We start from the raw sequence: 20347 nt of genomic DNA, 5'->3' as shown, positions 1-20347 counted from the left end.
CTTGGTTTTATAATTGCCTGTGTATTTACTTTTATTGAGCTATTTATTTCTCCATGTGTTGAGTTACTGTCTAGTGTCCTTTCATGTCACCTTGCAAGAGTCACTTGAGCATTTCTAACAGCGCAGGTCTCATGATAACAAAGTCCATCAGCTTTTGATTATCTAGGAATGTGTTAATTTATCCCCTACTTTTGAAAGATGGTTTTGCCAGATATAGGAATCTTGGTAGAATTTTTCAGCCCACTGTCTTCTGGCCTCTGCAGATTCTGATGGAAAATCTAAGCTGCTTATTGAGGATCCCTGATGTCTGACTACTCACTTCTGTCTTGCTGCTTTCAAGATTCTCTCTTTTGAAAGTTCGGTTTTCATGTGTCTTCATCTAGTTAATTGGCACTCATCTACTTGTAGTTCACGCAGCTTCTTTGATGTTTGTATTCAACTCACATATCAAATTCGGAAGTATTCAGCCATTATTTCCTCAACTATTTTCTCTGACCCTTCTCCTTCTAGGATTTCTGCAATGTTGGTCTCTTTAATGATATCCCACAGATATCCTAGGTTGTGTTTGCTTTTCTTCATTCTCTTTTTGTCTGTTACTCAGACTTGATTATGAGATCGTTTTCTGGGACAGTTTCTATTGATTTTTTTCCTTTGAATGGGCCATACTTTCCTGTTTCTTGCTATGCCTTATGATTTTTTTGTTAAACATTGGAAATTGGAATTTTTTTGTGAAACACTGGATATTTTCACCTAATCCTGTGGTAACTCTGGAAACCAGATTATCCTCCTTTACCAGATTTTGCTGTCTTTTTGTTGTTGTTGTTACCGTTTTTGCTTGATTGTTGTTGGTTATCTCCATGCTGAGGATCAGCCCAAGGTGCAAAGACCAGGTCTCTCAGGTCTTTTCTGAGCCTTTCTCTGGGTATGTGCAGTCATTTTCTAATTTTCCCTGTGACACAATCAGACCAAATGTAAAAAATACTCTTACGCTTCTCTCTTCAGAAGGTGGAGTTTATTTCTTTCATACTTTTGTCTGAGCTGGCCTTATGACTTGCTTTGACCAATAGCAACCAGCAGAACAGAGTTGTACAAATTCGTTTTCAAGAAATGTCTGGTAGGAAATGATTGCTATTTCTGCTATGTTTTGGAGTTGTTTGTTACACAGCAAAGGCCACCTGATACACATACCCTGTGGCACACAAGCCTAAGCTGTAGCACCACAGTGACAAATTGGGGGTGTGTCCAAAACCAGGCTCCATGTTGCTACAAGTGAGGGATTTTGTCAGCGGTGTCAGAGATACTGGGCATCAGATGTGACATCAGAAGTGAAAGTCAGGATTTTAGCTCATCTTCCCCTACTCTAGGTCTCTAGAACAGTTAGCAGGGTTAGGGGCTCAGAGAAACAGTTGTAGATGGGATAAGATATAGGTGGGTTGCCAGAGGATAGAATCCCCTAAGCTGGCCAGCAGTTATTTCAGTGATTTCCAAAACCACTGTTACAGAAAATCTTCTAGCCTGTCGCAGATTCCTCCCATTGTCCTCTGATCCTGTTAGGAGGAGGAAAAGGTGTGTGGAAGCTCCCAAGTGGCTCCCCTTCAGTCTAAAATAGTGCCTCCCACACCACCCAGCATTCCCAAAGCCCAGGGTATTGAGTGGTTTTGTAGTGAGGCTGCCATCCTTCTCCAATTGTGTTCAATTGGCTGGAGCAGAGGATTTTGCCTGACTTACACTTAAGCTAGAGTTGTCCCTCTGAGAAGTAGGAGTGATCCTCCTACTTGAGAGAAGATATGTCTTACAGGGATGTGGGTACTCCTTTGGGCCAATGCTGGGTATCATCACCACAGAAGCAAATGGTAAAAAGTTTGGCCTGGGGCATATAGCTTTCACATTCACCTCTTGTCCCAGAAGACCTTGTCAGGGCTGTTTCCCCCATCCCCAGAAGTGACATTTATTGGGTTTCCCATTCGCCCCTGGCATTGATGGGACCACTTCAGCACCTACTGCTCTGACCCTTCACTCTTAGCCTCCATCATCCTCTATCACAGCCACCTTTCTCCCACCTTTTCTCTCTCCCTGATTCCTCTGGCACTTCTCACATAGAGGGTGGCCTGTGGGTGGGGGACACAGAGGAAATTATAGCACCCAGGAAATGTCTTTCCACAGGAGACAGTCTGAAAGGAAATGCTGTTTTGTAAGAGCCTTGAATTGAGGCCAAATGTTATTAGCAACAATGTGTAGAGCAGGGTCAGCTTCCATTTGTGTGCAAAAGGAGACGGTGAGATGTTGCACTCTAAGCTTATAAACCATTTGACTTCTGACCCAGGGAAACATATATCCTGTTCCTCCCTTCCCATCAATGAAAAATGGAATCAAGTACATCCATGGAGTCAATTTTATCATTCTTTTCTCTCTATTCTTATCAGTGGCACCCTGCCTTCCACTTTCTGAGTGGTGCCAATGGGGGATCTCCACTTGACATAAGTGGCCTTGAGGATTCTAGGACAGCCCATGAATCACCCGTACCTTGTGCAGAGGAAATGGCAAAGTGAAAGGGTCTGGTGGGGGCTTTAATTCTCAACATATCACATCATGCAGACCAAAGCATAGAGTCCTTGGTCAGTAAACATGTTAAGACACCCACACCCTTCACCGATGTGCTGTGTTCAACCTATGGTGACTCTTGGTGCCCTGGGTTGCAGGGCAGTAGAGGGCCATGTGACAACTCCTCAGCCATTCCATGGCAAAATCTGCACCCAGGGCTCTTGGAGCTTCTAGCCTCCCACATCTAGGTAGACAATTACTGGAAATCTTTCGGATATTCGAATCTACCTTTTCAACTGTAATTTATGAAATCTAAAGAGAAATCAATTACATCTGATTAAAATACAGTATCCAAGGAATTTTGAAGACTTAGTATAAGGATTTACATATCTCAATTTCTATATTGCTTACAACCTTGAAATATTTTTGATATGTTGCATTAAATAAAATTTATTATTAAAATTGACGTGAGTTCTTTTTTGGTTTATTGTGGTTACTGAAAATTTTTAAACTCTATATAACACATTATGTTTCTGATGCTGGGCATTATAAAGAGAGGAAAAATGAAATATGGCATTCAGTTGACACAACTGACTTTCCCTTGAAGGAGTCTGGACCCCTGTATCTTCTTTAAAGTTCTTATCTCTGGCTTTTTCCATTATTCTTTCAGCAAATAATTAGGTTCTTTCCCTGTGCTAGGAAATGAGAAGAGATAAGCAATGTATATAGAAAACGCCTAATGCCTTGAAGATCCAATATTCCTATGGAACTAGGAAAAAGATAAACCAATGATTAATACACCAGTCCAAAAGCAATATACGAAAAATCAGGGAGGTAGGGAAATAAGGAATATCCTACATACTTACACACACACACACAGGCACAAATATTCTGGGTAAGATAAGGGCAGAAAAAGGGAAATAATAATCATTGGCCATTCTGTTGGACTTATGGTTTGATTATTCCTTTCTTCTAAGGTATTCAGTTATCTTGTCACTATTTCATGAATGTTGGCAGGGGAGCTGAGACAATGAAGTCAGAGACAAAATATTTCATCTACTCATGGTGTGGCCAGCAGCATGAGCATCAGCATATTTGTACTGGTTACCTTTGTCCCTAAGTCTCTCAGAGGTGACTCAAAGGGCCCCCATAGATGTCTGCAGATTGAGTTGTCTTACAGAAGAGGGATGCTGAGGTCATGGGACCTAGTTTATTTCAAGTAGTAAGCAAGCTGGCTCTTCAACTCAGTGGGAGAGATGATCTCATCTCTCATGGTTCCTTACTGCAAACATGCTTTTAAGAAACAGCCAAGGGGAAGAGTGGTCAGGGTCTTGCATTCTTCACATATTCGATAAGATGAGTGGGAGCAAGAAAGATGAAGGTGCACAGGTATTTCCTGCTCAGGATTTGGTAAGCTGGATTTCCATTATCATTAAAATGGTTTGATTAAGCCTCAAGATAAAGTCTCAGGAAGTAGCTCTAGCCTTGATGGCCATAAAGGATATAACCCAAGGCTGCTCAATCATCAGAACTATATGAATTTGTATCACTGACACTGCAATGAGGTCGTGCTGGTCTGTGTCTGCACCCCAGGTTCACAATCAGAAACCGCCAGTGATTGCATCAAGCACAGCAGATTATCAGAAGGAACCACATATGCATGAGTTTCTCCATTTTCACAGCACATGGATGGAATGACAAACACAGAAAAAGATCATATCACTAGCGGCAGCTGTTTTCTGAGCTGGGAAGATGACCTGATTGTTACGCTACGCTATGGTGCTAGATACAGGGGTGAAAGAACACTCACTGTTCTCGCCCTTTTCCTGCATGGCCTAAGGTCAAAGGTCCTCCTCAGGTGCTAAGAGGGTTTTTCATCTCCAATTAGTCAGTAAAACCTCACTTTCTCTAAACTCTTTCCTTGCTTGACCCTGACCTTTTATCGAAAAGGATCAGGTGTGAGAGAGAGAGAAAAGCTTTTTTTAGATAATTTACAGAGAAGAGACATGACATATCCCCCACCTTGGCCAGCATGAGGTACTGTAGGTGGACTCTATGAGTAGTCAACTGATTCAAGTGGTCACTATCTTCACAATCTTAGACCAGGTCAATAACAACAAGAGAATCCAGGTAACTGTAAATCTGGCAGTCCCACTTTTGGCCAGTCTGCAATCCAGAAGGTATAGAAACTACACTGGCTTAGCATTGCTATCAGAAGAATGAAAAGCTGTTATCATTCCCACAAATGGTTAGGGCAGAATGGCACATACTCAAAATAGATCTACAGAACCACCCTATAAGCGAGAGCTCTACAAACATCTTACAGCTAAGGGCTTGAGTGTGAGTTCTTACATGCTGGGTTGTAATAGATTCTGATTGCTTTCCCACATTGCTTCAATTCCTGGGGCATCTAATTAGTGTTAGTTCTTTCTTGTATTCAAAGCAAATAGACATTTGTAGGCTTTTCCACATTCCTCACATTCACAGAGCTTTTCTCCATTGTGAGTTTGTACATGTTTACTAAGGACTGAGGACCAAGTGAAGTCTTTCCCACGTTCCCGACATTTACAGAGTTTCTCTCCAGTGTGAATTCTGACATGTTCAGTCTTGAGAAAACAGTGAAGGCTTTTCTGCAGTGCTTACATTCATAGGGTTTCTCTCCAGTATGAGTTCACATATGGATGCAAAATGTTTAGCAATACAAATATGCTTTTCTATGTATCTTACACTCAAATGGCCTCTCTCCAGTATGAGTTCTCAAATATGTACTTAGATATGAGAAAGCAGTAAAGAATTTCCCACACTCACTACATTCAAAGGTAAGGAATACTTACATGTCTCCTCAGGCTTGTCGAAAAAGTGTAGGCTTTCCCGCACTTCTTACATCTATGGGGTTTCTCTCCAGTGTGAATTCTTGCGTGTGCAGTTAGGCCTGAGGAAACAATGAAGGCTTTCCCACATTTCATACAATCATAGTGTTTCTCTCCAGTGTGAATTCGTCTGAGTTAAGATTTAAAACCTAATCAAGGCATTCCCACATTTGTTGCATTCATAGGGTTTCTCTCCAGTGAGAATTCATTTATGTTCAGTTAAGTCTGAATATCTACTGAAGGCTTTCCCACATTTGTTGCATTCATAGGGTTTCTCTCCAGTGTGAATCTGTTTATGTCTGGTTAAGTCTGAATGCCTAATAAAGGCTTTCAAACATTCGCTGCATTGATAGGGTTACTCTCCAGTATGAATTCTTACATGTTGATTTAGATTTGACTTAAAAGTGAAAGCTTTCTGCATTTCTTACACTCATAGGGTTTCTCTTCAGTGTGAGTACACAAGTGAATGGGAAAGTATGAAGAATTGGCAAATGCTTTCCCACACATATTACACTCAAAAGGCTTCTCTCCAGTATGAGTTTTTATATGATTAGTAAGGCTTGAGGATGCAGTGTAGGCTTTTCCACATTCCTTACATTTGTACCGTTTCCTAGCAGTGTTGAGTTTGTACATGTAAACCAAGGCTTGTGGAGTATATAAAAACTGTACCACATTCCTTCCATACATACAGTTTTTCTCTATTGTGACTTCTCATGTGTTCCTAAAAGTAAGATTCATTAACAAAGCCTTTCTCTTGCATGCTAGTTTTCCAGCATACAGTATTTGGAGTCTGGCTGACAGCTTTTCCACACTGATTAAACCTCTCTCTCCAGTAGGGGTTTTCTTGTGCAGAGGAAGGAAGCTTTTTCCATACTGATTACCCGTATAAATGTTCTTTTGGTGTGTCTTGAGGCATAAGTGTTCACTGAAGTCTTCTCCACATTCCTCACACTCACCGAGTTCCCATCCATTGTGGCTTGTTTCCTGTTGATGAATGAGGATTAAAAGATTTCTCAGAATCATTAATTGACCTTACCATCTAAAAACAGAAACATCATTACAATAATGATTTGATGTTTACCATTTTCATTACATTCCTACAACTTCCTAGCCTGCTGATTTCTTTCAAGTTGAATGATGGAATCCTTCTGCCCAAATGATGTGTGATCTATTCTGATGATACAAGATTCCTGTACAGTTTCATGCAATTGTTTCAAAAACCCAACGTCTAGTTACATATGCAGGAATGAGTACTTGTGCAAATTGTGAAGCAATAAGTTTCAAGTTAGGTTTTCCCCAAATTCATCATATTCACAATATCTCACCACAGACATTATATCTCTCTTTGGTGAATGCCACTTACCTCAAATATCTACCAGTTGTGCTATCTTCTATCAAATGAATTCCCAATCCTCTGTGAATGTGGAAAATAAGAAATATCTCTTTCCAAACTTACTGATCTTCATTTCTATCCTATTGGATGTTTTTTCCCCTAAAATACCCTGCAGAGGAATTGCTGAGTCTTTGGTTTTAAGTTGCATTTCCCATTCTAAAGTAAAAGAGATCAACAAATGTAAAAGTTTGCAAAAAGAAATGGTAGGTTAAAGGAATTAAAACCAAAACGGCTCATTTGTATTATTTACAAATTAAACATGGTAAAAAGAGAAAAAGCATGACAGATTTGAGTAGTTTGGCCAGGTCGACAATTTAACAATGATAAGGATATGAAGCTAAAATTGAGTAGTTGATTAAAAAATGATTCTATGAAAATTAAATTATGATGGGAAAAGAGACAGAATACTATCAGGGAAAGAAAGTTCTGGACTAAGAGCATACATCAAAATAATAAACTTAAAAAGAAACCCAGAACAGGTCTTTTTGTGAAATCACAGTAAATTTTGAGTAAATGTACAGTAAGAATGTATGTGAAGTTGAAGACATCCTAAAGATTCAGAAACCAATAACCTCAGCCATTTGAGAAAAAGCACATCTTAAAAAGCTTCCTCATTATTATTCCAAACATGGTGAAATTTTCATTGACCAGAGTTGTTCTTCACAATCATACACTTTGGAAGACTCCTCTCTCCACTGTCCTCAACTTTTCTTCTTGTTCCAACCAAGAAATCAGATTGGGTTCGAACACTAATACCCTGTCCAACAGGAAAGATATATTAATGGACAAGCTCTTGCAAAAGATTATAAACACTTCGAAGAATCAGGTCCTAAATTTCTAATGAATATGTAAAATCATTTCAAATGAGATGAAAATGCAAAAACCCCCTTTCTGTGCCCCAAATAGGTTATCTCTGACCCCTGAAACCACATTCAGATGTATACATATACACATTTACAAAGCATCAAGACTTTCATCAAAAAAGGAAATAAAGTACAAAAAGAGATTTTTTCATTCTCATGGAGAAACCACTACACCAGTGGTTGTCAAACTCTGCTGTCCATCAGAATCGTGTCCACTTGTTTCTGAAAACACAGAGGACTAGGCCCCAGTGCCAGAGTTTCATTCAGTATGTCAAAGTGGATTCTGAGAATACACATTTTTAACACAGTGATGGTGACACTGTTAGTCTTGCAACCACATTTTTATAGCAACTAGGCTGAATTAAAACTCATTAGAGCAGAGACTATGTGTCTCTTATTTCCCATTGTATTCAGATTTGACATCATGCAACCAGGAACACAGTAAGTACATAATATTTACCTGTTTCATGAGAGGCTATAGGAATGATGGCAGCCTTACATACTGTAGTCAGGTTCTTGTAGTTCTCCAGCATCACATCTCCGTATAGGTTTCTCTGAATTAGGTCCACTGAAGTCCACTCCTCCAAGGTGAAGTCCACAACCACATCATCAAAGGTCACGGACCTCTAAACGATTACACATAAGCTGGCTACAATAAAGCAACATCTCTACCAATATTCACTGGGGAATGAAGATGAGAGATGTAACTGGAATAGAGGGTTCCAATGTCTCTCATCATCTCCCCCAGGATGCAATGGCCCTAGGTACTCTTCTATCTAAACTCTCTCACTATAGATATCCCTCAGTTATACCTTTAATGGAACCTGTAACACATGAACTTATCTCACCACAACTAGATTAAAAGCTTATTGCCCTTTTGCAGGACACTCCTGATAAAACTGCAGACATTTGTAAATGCTAGTGAATCAATACTTTGGAGAAATGCATACTCTCATCTTCCTTACCATCTGTGAGCACACTAATTAATATAAAAGTTACACAGCCACCCTCATCCGAGTCAGTATTGGTAATAATAATTGAAATACTCAGGTTATTCAGGGTAATCCATCACCAATATGAAGGCACCAATTTGTGAGGAAATTCAACAGGAACTCTGTCCTTGAGTGGTTTTATTTCTTTAAGAAGCTCTGCAGACAGGTCTACCTAGAAGGAAATGTGTCTGTCTGGTGGATGCAGTATGTCATTTTGTAGAATACACTTTCTTCTCACCTGAGAACAATTTGTCAAACAGTCAGTCACCATCCTTTCTGCCTCTATCTTTTCCTGAGAGTGGGAGACCCAGTCCTTAGAAAGAAGGCCTAGGGACAAAGAAAGAAGGCATGAAGACCCAGAGATGACCATGATTCCCACATTCACCTGCCTAGAAATCAGTCCATTCTAGCTTGGAATTCCCAAATATCCCTGTACACTCAAGAAAATCCACACTACTGCCATCAAATGTCAAGAGTAGTCCTGTCTCACCTGAAGCCAGAAAAGGGGATTATGAGCCATGATGCCCCTCAGGAAAAGAGCAATTGTTTCATTTCACAGTCAAGGAAACCTAAGCCCTGAGTAATGTGACTCTTCATTTGTCAAGGCAATAAACTTGATGAATGAGATTCTGCAGCAACTCTATCAAATGCATATATACCAGGAAGCTGACTTAGAGAACAGCATTCTCTGGCCCACTTCAGCTCCTCCTAGATGAACCAGAACCATGATTGCTAAGACCCAGAACAAAGGACTCTACCTTGTCAAGGGAGAACCTGAAGTAGTCTCTGAAAAAGGGCATTAACAAGGACTTGACATGGGACATATCATAGGCCACCATCCTGTGAGATTGATGGTGAAATGTGCCTGAACACTCCTTTCCTTGAACCAAGATTACTTCAGGGCAGCTTATGAATATAAGTGGATAGGGCCATCTCGATCCCTCTGGAGATTGGGTTATCTGGAGTCCTGCTTCATATCAATCATTAATCAACAAATATTAATTATCAGTCATCCAACATGATAAGTTAGCTCTTTCTATGCAGATGACATAGTTGAAACCTACTAAAACAGTATGCTATATAACAAGAGTATCAGTAACATCAATCGCCCTTTACTGAGGACCATTATCTACCAGAAGTCTCAAAATGAGCTTGTAGCTCACTTTTATATTTTAAACAACTTGAATATTTAAATCTACTCTTTCAACTGTAAATTCTGTATGATCTAAATAAAAATCAAAACTATATTTGATTAAAAAAACAAAGTATCCAGTGAATTTGAAAAACTTCAAATGAAGAAAATAATGTAAAATACCTTAATTTTTAAATATTGATTACATGCTTAAGCAATATTTTAGTATATATGAGGTAAAATAAAATACATTCTTAGAAATAATCTTACTTTTTTCATTTTGTTTATTGTGGGTACTGAAAATATTTTCATTACATATATGACCTACACATTATATTTGTATTGAACAGCACTGGTGTAGAGTGCTGGCAGGCATATGAACGGAAGAAAAACAAAATATTTTATTCAGTCAACACCCTTGAGTTTCCCGTGCTGGATGTTTAGAGAGCTTGAAGCTCTGGGCCTCCTTTTAAGTTCTTATCACTGGCTTATTCTTTTATTCTTTCAGTAAATAATGAAGAAGTTATGTCCCTGTACTAGGCATTCAGTTGAGAGCAGTAACGTATACAGAAAACATCCTAGGCATTAAAGATCGAACACTTCTATTGGTGAATAGAGACAATAATAATTGATATATCAATTCATAACTGGCATGGGAAAACAATCAAGCTGGTGAGAAAATAAAGGGTGTCTCTGACTGACACACTCACACACACACACACACAAAGTATACATATTCTGTCGATTCCTGGGTTAGATAATGGAAGAAAAGGGAAATAATCATTAGCTCTTCCACATTTGACCCAAAAAGATTAGAAAAAGTATGTTCAAGTTTTTATAAAATAAGTCAGAATACATTCAAGTACTGGGAAGCCTCCACAGGTCTTAGTTGGAAACACTCAAATCAAGCAGGTCTGAGCTTAACCCTCACCTTGGGAAAGGGGCAATGCCATGTCCTACTTTGCCCAATATTTGTCTATTTTATGAGTCTTATCAGACAACCACCTGTTCATATTATTTTTCAGTTCCATTTTCCACCAAATTTGTTTTCATGTTTATTCATTTATTCCATAGACTTCCCTCATGTTTGCCTTTCAACATTCTGTATTTAAAGGTTAACTTCTTTTTGTTAAAAATGCATAAACTTCAATAAATCCAACTCAGACCAACAGACCAAATGCTGATCTACAAAATGTTATTTGAATGATGACAGCCACTGAAAGTTCCACAGTTCATTATCCATGAACCAAAGTCACCCCCACAACCCCACAGTCCTTATTCTACAGTAAAGAAGACTAAAACCCAGAAACACACATGGTCACAGAGACTGTGTATCTAGACTCACAGTATAACCGCGCTTACTACCAACAGTATCTGACTATGGCTCCTTGGCCTGAATAGGCCCACGAATATGTTTAGTCAGGTAGTGTCTGCATAGAATGTTTTACTTATTGTTTATCTTGTAATTGACATATAATATCATTAATGTACAAGCAAATTCAGAGATCTTAAGTATTCAGTGGATGAGTTTTGACAACTGCATATACTCGCGTGATCACCAGTCACAAGATACAGAACATATTTATCTCCTTAGAAAGCCTTCTTGCCCCTTCCAGTCCACTCCTTACTCATTGCTCCCAGACAAGCACTTTCTGAGTTCACTTACTAGATACACTATTCTATATATGTATATTAGGCAGTTTACACATCATTTTCAAACATACATATTTTTTTCATGTCACTCTCCAGTTTACTTTTTTTAACAGTTTAAACTTTTTTGTGTGTGTGTGAGGAAGATCGGCCCTGAACTAACTAACATCTGCCAATCCTCCTCTTTTTTGCTGAGGAAGACTGGCCCTGGGCTAACATCCATGCCCATCTTCCTCCACTTTATATGGGACGCCGCCACAGCATGGCTTGACAAGTGGTGCATCGGTGCACGCCCGGGATCCAAACCAGCGAACCCCGGGCCACTGCAGCGGAGAGCGCACACTTAACCACTTGCACCACCAGGCCAGCGCCTAAACTTATTTTGAAGTTTTAATTCTATTTTTTTTTTTATTGCAGTAACATTGGTTTATAACATTGTATAAATTTCAGGTGTACATCATTATACTTCTATTTCTGCAAATATTACACCACCTTTGCCACTCAAATTCAAATGTATATCTTAAATGATTTTCTTCTCTTGTTTAGTGAAACAATATGGAATACATTAAAAATCTCCCACTAGAATTGTGGATTTGTCTATTTCTTGTTTCACTTCTGTCAAGCAATACTTTATATATTTGCAACAACATTATTGAGTGGATACATATATGCATTTTTATATTTTAGGAGAAACAGATTCTTTTATCCTAATGACCTCTGCAACCCTGGTAATGCTTTTTGACAATGTTGACTTACATTAGAGTCAGCTTCCTTTGGAGAAGTATTTTTAATTTTTTTTTTTTTTTGCATCTCATCTCTGTTTTGGATGCCAATGCTTCCATTACAAGGAGTGGCACAGAGCCTGGCTCACTGAAGGCACCTAGTGATTGGGATCAACAGACAATGGTGAACCTTCACACCACTCTTCAACTGTACCTAGATTATAGCTAAATAACTGTTCATAACATAATACACATCTCAGTTTTCACAAATGTATTTAATTACCTTAAGAATGTAAGGGTGGAAGGAACACTGTCTTCTTCTCAGCATTCATCCACCAGCCTCAGCTTATCTGCACACCAGTTAGTTGATTCCTATGGCGTCCTGACATGGACACTTAGTGCTCTAGGCCTTGCACATGTACTGCCAACCAAATTCACTCTTCACATCTACCCCACCAGTTATGGCTTGTCTGCATTCCAGAGGTTTGTCTCCTGCTTGCCCTCTGACTGTTGACTAACTCTGGCCAGGGCAACCTAGCAAACTTCTTCACCATCCAATGGACTGCCATGACACCTTCTCCAACAAGGTCTGAAGTCAAGTCTTTGGGAGACGGCTGCTGTAAAAGTTTTGCCTTCCTCAGGTACTCTCCATCAACTCTAGGATATCTGTTAGAATTCTCTTTATATTACACTTCTCCTGTTTAAATCAGAGTATGATTTCTCTCTCTTGATTTCAGGCAGACTCATACAGAATTGATGACAGTGATCCGTGGAGACAAATGAATAAAGATGCGATTTGGGGATAGAATTGGTCAAGCCTTGAACTTCAGCAAAGAGCTGAGCTCCTTGCCAATGGGAAAGACACTGAGTCACAAGAGTCAAGCTAGTACCTATGGGTGATTGTGATACAGTGCCAATTGAAGCACCTGCCTTGGGAGGCTAAGTGAAGGCTACACTTAACAATTACAGCAATAACGATGATTATAATGGTTGTGATGAAGGATGGATTATTTTGAGTGTAGTTGCCCAGAAAACAACAAGCTCAAATCTGCTATCTTGGAGTTCAAGTCAAATTCTGGGACCAGAAAGATTCCACGACAGCTCTTAAAAACTCACCTCTTGTGGTCAGAGGGGGAAGATATTGCTGAAAATTAAAGGCAAAATTTAATTGTTCAACCATAGTTAAATTCAGTCTCACATAGTTGTGAATGTGAAATTGAGGGCATTGATCAGGGAAGAATGAGAGAGGAAACTTGAAATGGGAACATCTAGTTGGACCCAGATGAAACTTACAATCTTGAACACCCAAGACACTCTGACTCTCCCTTACCATGAAGTAGCTTGCCCTTTGCTTTCTGAGGAGACTAACCTTCCTCTGCCTGACAACTCTGTGATAATCTCACTCGGAGCCGAGGCCTTGTAAGGAATTCTCATACTCAAGACCCACCACAATCACCTGCTGTTGCTTCTAGATTCACAACTAGTGCAAAATCCAAGCAACAGGTAGGAAACATAAGGCAGGAGATAATAGCTGACATACAAAATAAATCCAACTCTGCAAATATATACCAGAAGAAACCAGGGAACATGTAAGCTCCTAAGAGATCAAGCTTAGGCAATTACAGTGAATACAAGTAAACTGTATGGTAGGTTGCAAAGGCTCCTTCAACACCAACTGCAGTTGCACTACCTCCTCTCCCTCAGTCCATGTCTATAACTTTCCATGGTAGTGCTTACATCCAGCTGACTGAGACAAAAGTCTGGTTTACAGATGAGTCTGCATAGCAAGCTAGTACCACATGGAGGTATAGAGTTGAAGCTCTATTTCCCCACTGACGCGATGGCCCTGAAAGATAGCAGTAATTAAAAATCTTCCCAATGGCAGAACTTCAAGGACTATATTTGGCTGTCCGCTGGGAATGAAGTAAGAAATGGTCACATATATGGATACACACTAATTCATGAAAAGTTGACAATGGTTTATGGCTACACAGTCAAATATGTGGATGGAACAAGACTGGAAGATTGATGGCAAGGAAGTATGGGAAAAAGTATATGAATGGACATCTCCGAATGGACAGACTGTAAAGTTATTTGTGCCCCATGTGAATGTCCACCAAAGGCAATCCACTGTAAATAAAACCATTAATATAATCAGGTGCACACAATTACATAGTCTGTAAGTGTCACTTACTTTCCCCAGCCACCCCAGTGCTTGCTCAATGGGCCCATGATCAAAATGGCCAAGGTAGTAGGGATAAAGCCTCTGCATGGGTTCAACAGTAGAGACTTCCCCTTTCCAAGGGTGACCCAGCTAACACTACTGCTGTGTGCCTAATGTGCTCAAAGCAGAAATGAACAGTGAGTATCCAATATGGCACCATTCCCGGGAGTGGACCAGTCAGCCAGCTGGTGGGAGGGTGATTAAACTGGATTTCCTCTATCATGGAGGTGGCAAAGATTCATCCTCACTGGAACAAATTCATGTTCTGGATATGGATTTTCCTTTCTGCTAGTCCTGTTTCTGCTTGTACCACCACCCATGGACTTGCAAAATGCTTTACCTATAGTCACGGCATTCACACATCATTGTTTCTAATCAAGAAACACACTGCATTTCAAACAAAGTGCAACAATGGGAGCATGTTCATGGAATCACCTGGTCTGGTCTTATCACATATCCCCATCACTCAAAAGAAGCTGATGTAAATGAAAGGTGGAATTGTTCAGTGAAAATCCCAATTCAAGCACCAATTGGGAAACAAACCTATGAAAAAATGATATTCTGTCTCACAGGACATAGTATATGCTTTGAATCATATGGCCTTACATGGTATTGTCTCCCTACAGCCAGAATACATGGGTCCAGGAATTGATGGGTAAATGTGAGAATGTCTCACTGACAAAATTTTTGCTTCCAATCCCAGGAATTTAGAGCACTGCAGGTTTGGAGAGCTTAGCCTCTAATGTAGAATGCTTCCCGGAGAGGGCACAATTATGGTTCCACCAAAATGGAAGATGAGATTGCCACCTGGCCATCTGGGGGTTCGTATACCACTAAATCAGAGGCAGAAAAATGGGGTTCACCTACTGCCTAGAGCAACTGGTCTCTATTACCAAAGGCAAATTGGGTTACTGTGATAAAACTGAGGCAAGGATGATGAACTTCAAACCTCCTAGCAGTTGCATACTCCACAGAAAAAGTTAACAGAAAATTACAACTGAAAAAAGGCAAGACAATGAAGGACTTGAACTCTGGGAATAAAGATTTGGGTTGCTCCACTAGATACACAACCCCGACCACCTAAGGTTCTCACTGAGAGCAGGGAAACTATGGAACTGGATGTTGAAGTAAACCCATGGATACGAACTGCAACCTCAAGACCAATAAACTAACCATTCTCTTCTATCTCCTTCTCATTTTTATTTTATATACAAGTTATTAGCAGTTAACAATACAATTTATTCTTTGGGAAACAGAATATTCAGTGAGACTGTGATGAAATTCAAAGAATTCAATTTTTTCACTACACCTTAATCAACCACTGAAGCACTAAGTACAATATGTCCTCTAGTAAATCAACAGATGAAGGAATAACTTCATCTAGTAACTAAAATTCTCTCAATTTTACCTTCTATAAAACTCTCAGGTCGTTTCATTTATGTTCTTTTCCAGAATAATTATCCAGTTGTAGGTTACCACCATTGTGTTTTAAAACTCATTCTTCATAAGCTTCTATGCTGACTCCATGCCTTCACACTCATACTTCCTGAAGACCATTCTCAAAATAGGAGTTTGTGCATTCTATTTAAGGTTGTGTAGAATCTATGTAAGTAGATTCAAATTACTCCCTTTCTAAAATATTTCAGAAGTTTCCCATGGCCTCAGAATATAGTTCAGAGTATGTAACTCCCCTGGTCCTGCCCCTGCTCTCGAATTTACCTCCCACTATTCTCTGGTTCTATTCTGCTTCTGCCAACCCTCTTTCCTCAGCTTAGAAATACACTAAAGCTCTCAACTGCTCTGGTATTTTGCTCACGAAATTCCCTTCATCTGAAATGTTTTCATTCACTCTACACCTCCTCACCCTAGCTCAACGACCTGATTAGCTAAATCATATCCATGCTTTCATTCTCAACTGAAATATAAATCCCTCTCAATATACCTTCTCCCCTCATATTAAGCCGTTATTATGTCCAGATAACAAACTTGTCAGCATTCATCTAAAATTTATCTTCCTAAACAGACTGTAAACCTCACGGTGGCAGTACTAGCTCTGTTTTTATGACCACTGTTTCCCTGTCCCTGGCACACAGCATAGCTCATTAGAGTAATTCAATGATCATTTGTGGATTGTCAGAGAAGTGCCATTCATCACAAATGTTACGGGGCGATACACACAAACTGAAGTCACAAAGAAATAGAACTACAACACAAAAATTAAATAGGAAACATATAAAATGTCTGTGAACAATACAATATAAGCCAAAACACTGTACTTCTGAAAGTGTATTTGAGTATTCTTACTCAGGAAGAACCAGATATTCTTTTTGAAAACAAGTGCCCTGCAGTTAAAACTAAAATTTGTTCCTTATGTTTCTCTAGAATGACTTTTAAACATGTTGTTTTTTTTTTCGAGGAAGATCAGCCCTGAGCTAATATCCATGCCAATCTTCCTCTTTTTGCTGAGGAATATTGGCCCTGGGCTAACATCTGTGCCTATCTTCCTCCACTTTATATGGGACGCCGCCACAGCATGGCCTGACAAGCGGTGTGTCGGTGGGCGCCTGGCATCCGAACCTGGGTCGCCAGCAGCGGAGCGCACGCACTTAACCACTACGCCATGGAGCCGGCCCCAACAGGTTTTGAAGTTGATTCAGAAACTACCAAATGGCACAAGATTTATGGAAGGGATTTATACATCCATAAAAATTAAATATGTATTTGTCCTTTGACCTAGAAATCCAACCTTAAAATCCTGCCATGAAAATGCACTTCTATAAATGTGAAACAACATATACAGAAGATCACTGCTGGTTACTCAGAGACGCTAGAACAATCGATAGAAAGACTGCTGGGGTACAAGATATTCTGAGTGTCAAAATATCACCCCCCATATGACTTTCTTATTCAAAAGGAAAAGTCTATCATTAAAATAGAGGGCTCTGGCGATCGCTCCCTTAAATAATGAACTTTTGAAGCCTCTAGACCAGAACAAAGCTAGAGGCATCATGCTGCCTGATTTAAACCACATTACAAGGCTATAGTAATCAAAACAGGATGGTGTCAGCAAAAAACAGACATATAGATCAACAGAACAGAACAGATCCCAGAAATAAACCCACGCACACACAGTCATACAATGAGGAAAGGACAGTCTCTTCAATAAATGATGTTGGGAAAACTGGACAACCATATGCAAAAGAATAAAAGTGGACTACTGTCCTACACTATAAACAAAAATTAACTCAAAATGGATTAAAAACTTGAATGTAAGACCTGAAACCATAAAACTCCTAGAAGTAAACATAGGCAATAAGTCTTGGAGATGAATTTTTGGAAGTCGGACTACATCAAACTAAAAAGCCTGCATAGCAAAGGAAACCACCAAGAAAATGAAAAGGCAACCTACAGAATGGGAGAAAATTTCTGCAAATTATTTATCTGCTAAGGGGTTAATATCCAAAATATAGAGAGCCCATACAACTCAAGAGCAAAAAAATAAACAATCTGATTAAAAAACAGGCAGAGGATCTGAACATTTTTCCAAAGAAGACTTATAGATGGCCAATAGGTACATGCAAAGGTGCTCAACGTGACTAATCATAAGAGAAATGCAAATCAAAACCACAATGAGCTATCACCTTATACCTTATGGATGAATGGATAAAGAAAATGTGGTATATATATACAATGGTATATTATTCGGCCACGAAAAAGAAGGAAATCTTGCCATTTGCAATAATATGGATGGACCTTGAGGGCATTATGCTAAGTGAAATAAGTTAGAGAAAGAGAAATACCGTATGATCTCACTTATATGTGGAACTCAAACAAAAAAACAAAACTTTTGGATATAGTGAACAGATGAATGGATGTCAGAAGCAGGGGGTGGGAGAAATGGGTAAAGGTGGGGTCAGAAGGTACAAACTTCCAGTTATAAATAAGTCCTGGGTAAATGTAATGTACAGCATAGGGACTACAGTTAATAATACTATATTGTACATTTGAAAGGTGCTAAGAGAATAAAACTAAAGTTCCCACAACAAGGAAAAAAAAATTGTTAACTATGTGTGGTGACGGATGTTAACTAGACTTATTGGGGTGATCTTTTAAGAAAATATACAAATACTGACTCATTATGCTGTACACCTGAACTAAGACAATGTCGTATGTCAGGTATATCTGAATTAAAAAACAAATATCAAAATGTGTGACTGAATTTCTAAAAGAACGTGTGACTCTTCAAAAAGTCAATATAATGGAGAAACAACAGCCAATGCTCTAGGTTAAAAGAGACCAAAAGCCAAAAAAAAATTTGCCATATACAAACCTTGATTGCATCCCAGATCCAAAACATCCAAAAGCATACTTTGGAACAATGTGGAGAATTTTACTTTTTACACAGAGTAGATAATAGGTGACATTATTATTTTAAATTTTCTTGGGGAAAATAATAGTATCATGGTTTTATTAACACAATGTCTTTATTTTTAGGAGATGCATTACCAAGTATTTGAAGGCCAAGTATCACGTCTGCGATTTATCTTCAACTTACTTTTTCAAACAGTTCACCAAAAAATGGATGTTTATTTGTCTAGACAGAGCAAACATGCCAAATGCTAAAATGGGTGAATCTACTTGAATGGACATTCATTGTACTGGATGTTCACACTCTATTTAGGTTTAAGATTTTTAAACAAAAAATGTGGGAACTAGGGCCAAAAAAGCCTTCATCCGTTTTTCTTGGAGGCCCATGTTTTGAAGTTTTGTGGGGACGGACAGGCTTAGGAAATCCAGATGAGGAGATAAGTGGGTATTCCTGTTTCTCTTTAGTAGACAGACTTAAGGTCCACCTACGCTTACATGTCTATACAGAAATATGCACACCGCAGACATCTAAGAAAGCACATATTTCTACCTGAATATAACGTGTCAAAAATTAATAAGGAACACGCAAAGACAAAGCCAGATTCTCAGATGAAACACTCTTTCGCATACAAAAGGGAACAGAGGACCTTCTGAACGAGCTTTCCCCCGGGGCTCACCGGACACGCCGGAATCGCCAGGTCCGTGAGGACGCGCGGGCACGGACCCGAGTCAACCCACTCGAAAGGCGGGAATCCTCTTCCCCCTGGAGAAAAGTCACAGAGGTTGCTGTGGAGCCTCTGGGGGGAGCATAGTGGATGAAACGACCCCACAGAAGCGCCCTCACCGCATATCCGATCCGGCTCCTCCCGGGAACGACGGCCCGAACGGCCTCCAGGACCCGGCCGTGCCGGGCGGCCCTGCGGCCCCGGGAAGCGAGCGGCGCGCACCGGGCCTCACTCAGCAGGCCCCCGGCGGGCAGGCCAGACCCGTCCTGTGACTCCCTCTTCCACCCACTTCCCTCCCCTTCACGCCGGGCTCACCCAAGCCGCTCCAGGCCGGAGCACAAGAAACATTATCCGCGAGCCGGCAGCGGCGAAGACCGTGGCGAATTGTGACGTCACTTCCGCTTCCTGTCTGGGGTTGGGAAGGGGCGGGGCTCCAGCGTGGGCGCGCCAGCGCACGTTCGGCCGCTTCAGAGAAATTCCGGTTTCCTCCTGCGTGTGTGCGGATGGGCTGCTGGTCGGCTGGGCGCGGGCGCTGCGCCCCGAATCAGGCCCTGGGACAAGGGTGGGGCTCGAACTAGCCGTATGGGCGGAGCTACGGGCGCAGGGTGCGGCCTATCCCTGGGGGCGGGGCTGGAGGTGGGATGAGACCCAGTGAGTATTTGGATTCCTAAATATTCAAGCCCGAAGGGCGAGGCTGCGGGTAGGGCCCCAGCCCACAGCGAGCACATCAAAAGGATTTCTACCTGCCTCTCCCCTCGTTCCTAGAGCCTTTCAGTGATTCTCCCGTACTGATAATGCTGCCAATCCGTGAAGTGGTCTGTCTCATCCAATCAAAACCGTCTTTAGGCCTTTGTTTGAAAGAGACAC

At 40.3% G+C, this 20347-nt stretch overlaps 1 protein-coding gene across 19 annotated transcripts in view; it reads right to left on the bottom strand.

Annotated features, from left to right (window-relative positions):
• Window positions 1–19961, bottom strand: part of LOC101402716 (olfactory receptor 7E178-like) — a 56937-nt gene extending 36976 nt beyond the window's left edge. For 3 of the 19 annotated variants that reach the window (XR_015550216.1, XR_015550217.1, XM_087425548.1), the window contains exons 1-2: window positions 19433–19588; window positions 8898–8986 (exon numbers count right to left, since the gene is read on the bottom strand). The gene's annotated coding sequence lies outside the window, so the exon portion shown is untranslated. The other 16 variants (XR_015550212.1, XR_015550207.1, XR_015550208.1 and 13 more) reach the window with 16 other exon arrangements.
• Between the last annotated feature and the right edge of the window lie 386 nt (window positions 19962–20347).

This window comes from Ceratotherium simum, chromosome 39, assembly GCF_057802395.1.
Source record: "Ceratotherium simum simum isolate JZ-2026a chromosome 39, ASM5780239v1, whole genome shotgun sequence".
NCBI lineage: Eukaryota > Metazoa > Chordata > Mammalia > Perissodactyla > Rhinocerotidae > Ceratotherium > Ceratotherium simum.
This window is presented reverse-complemented; position numbering and strand designations above follow the sequence as displayed.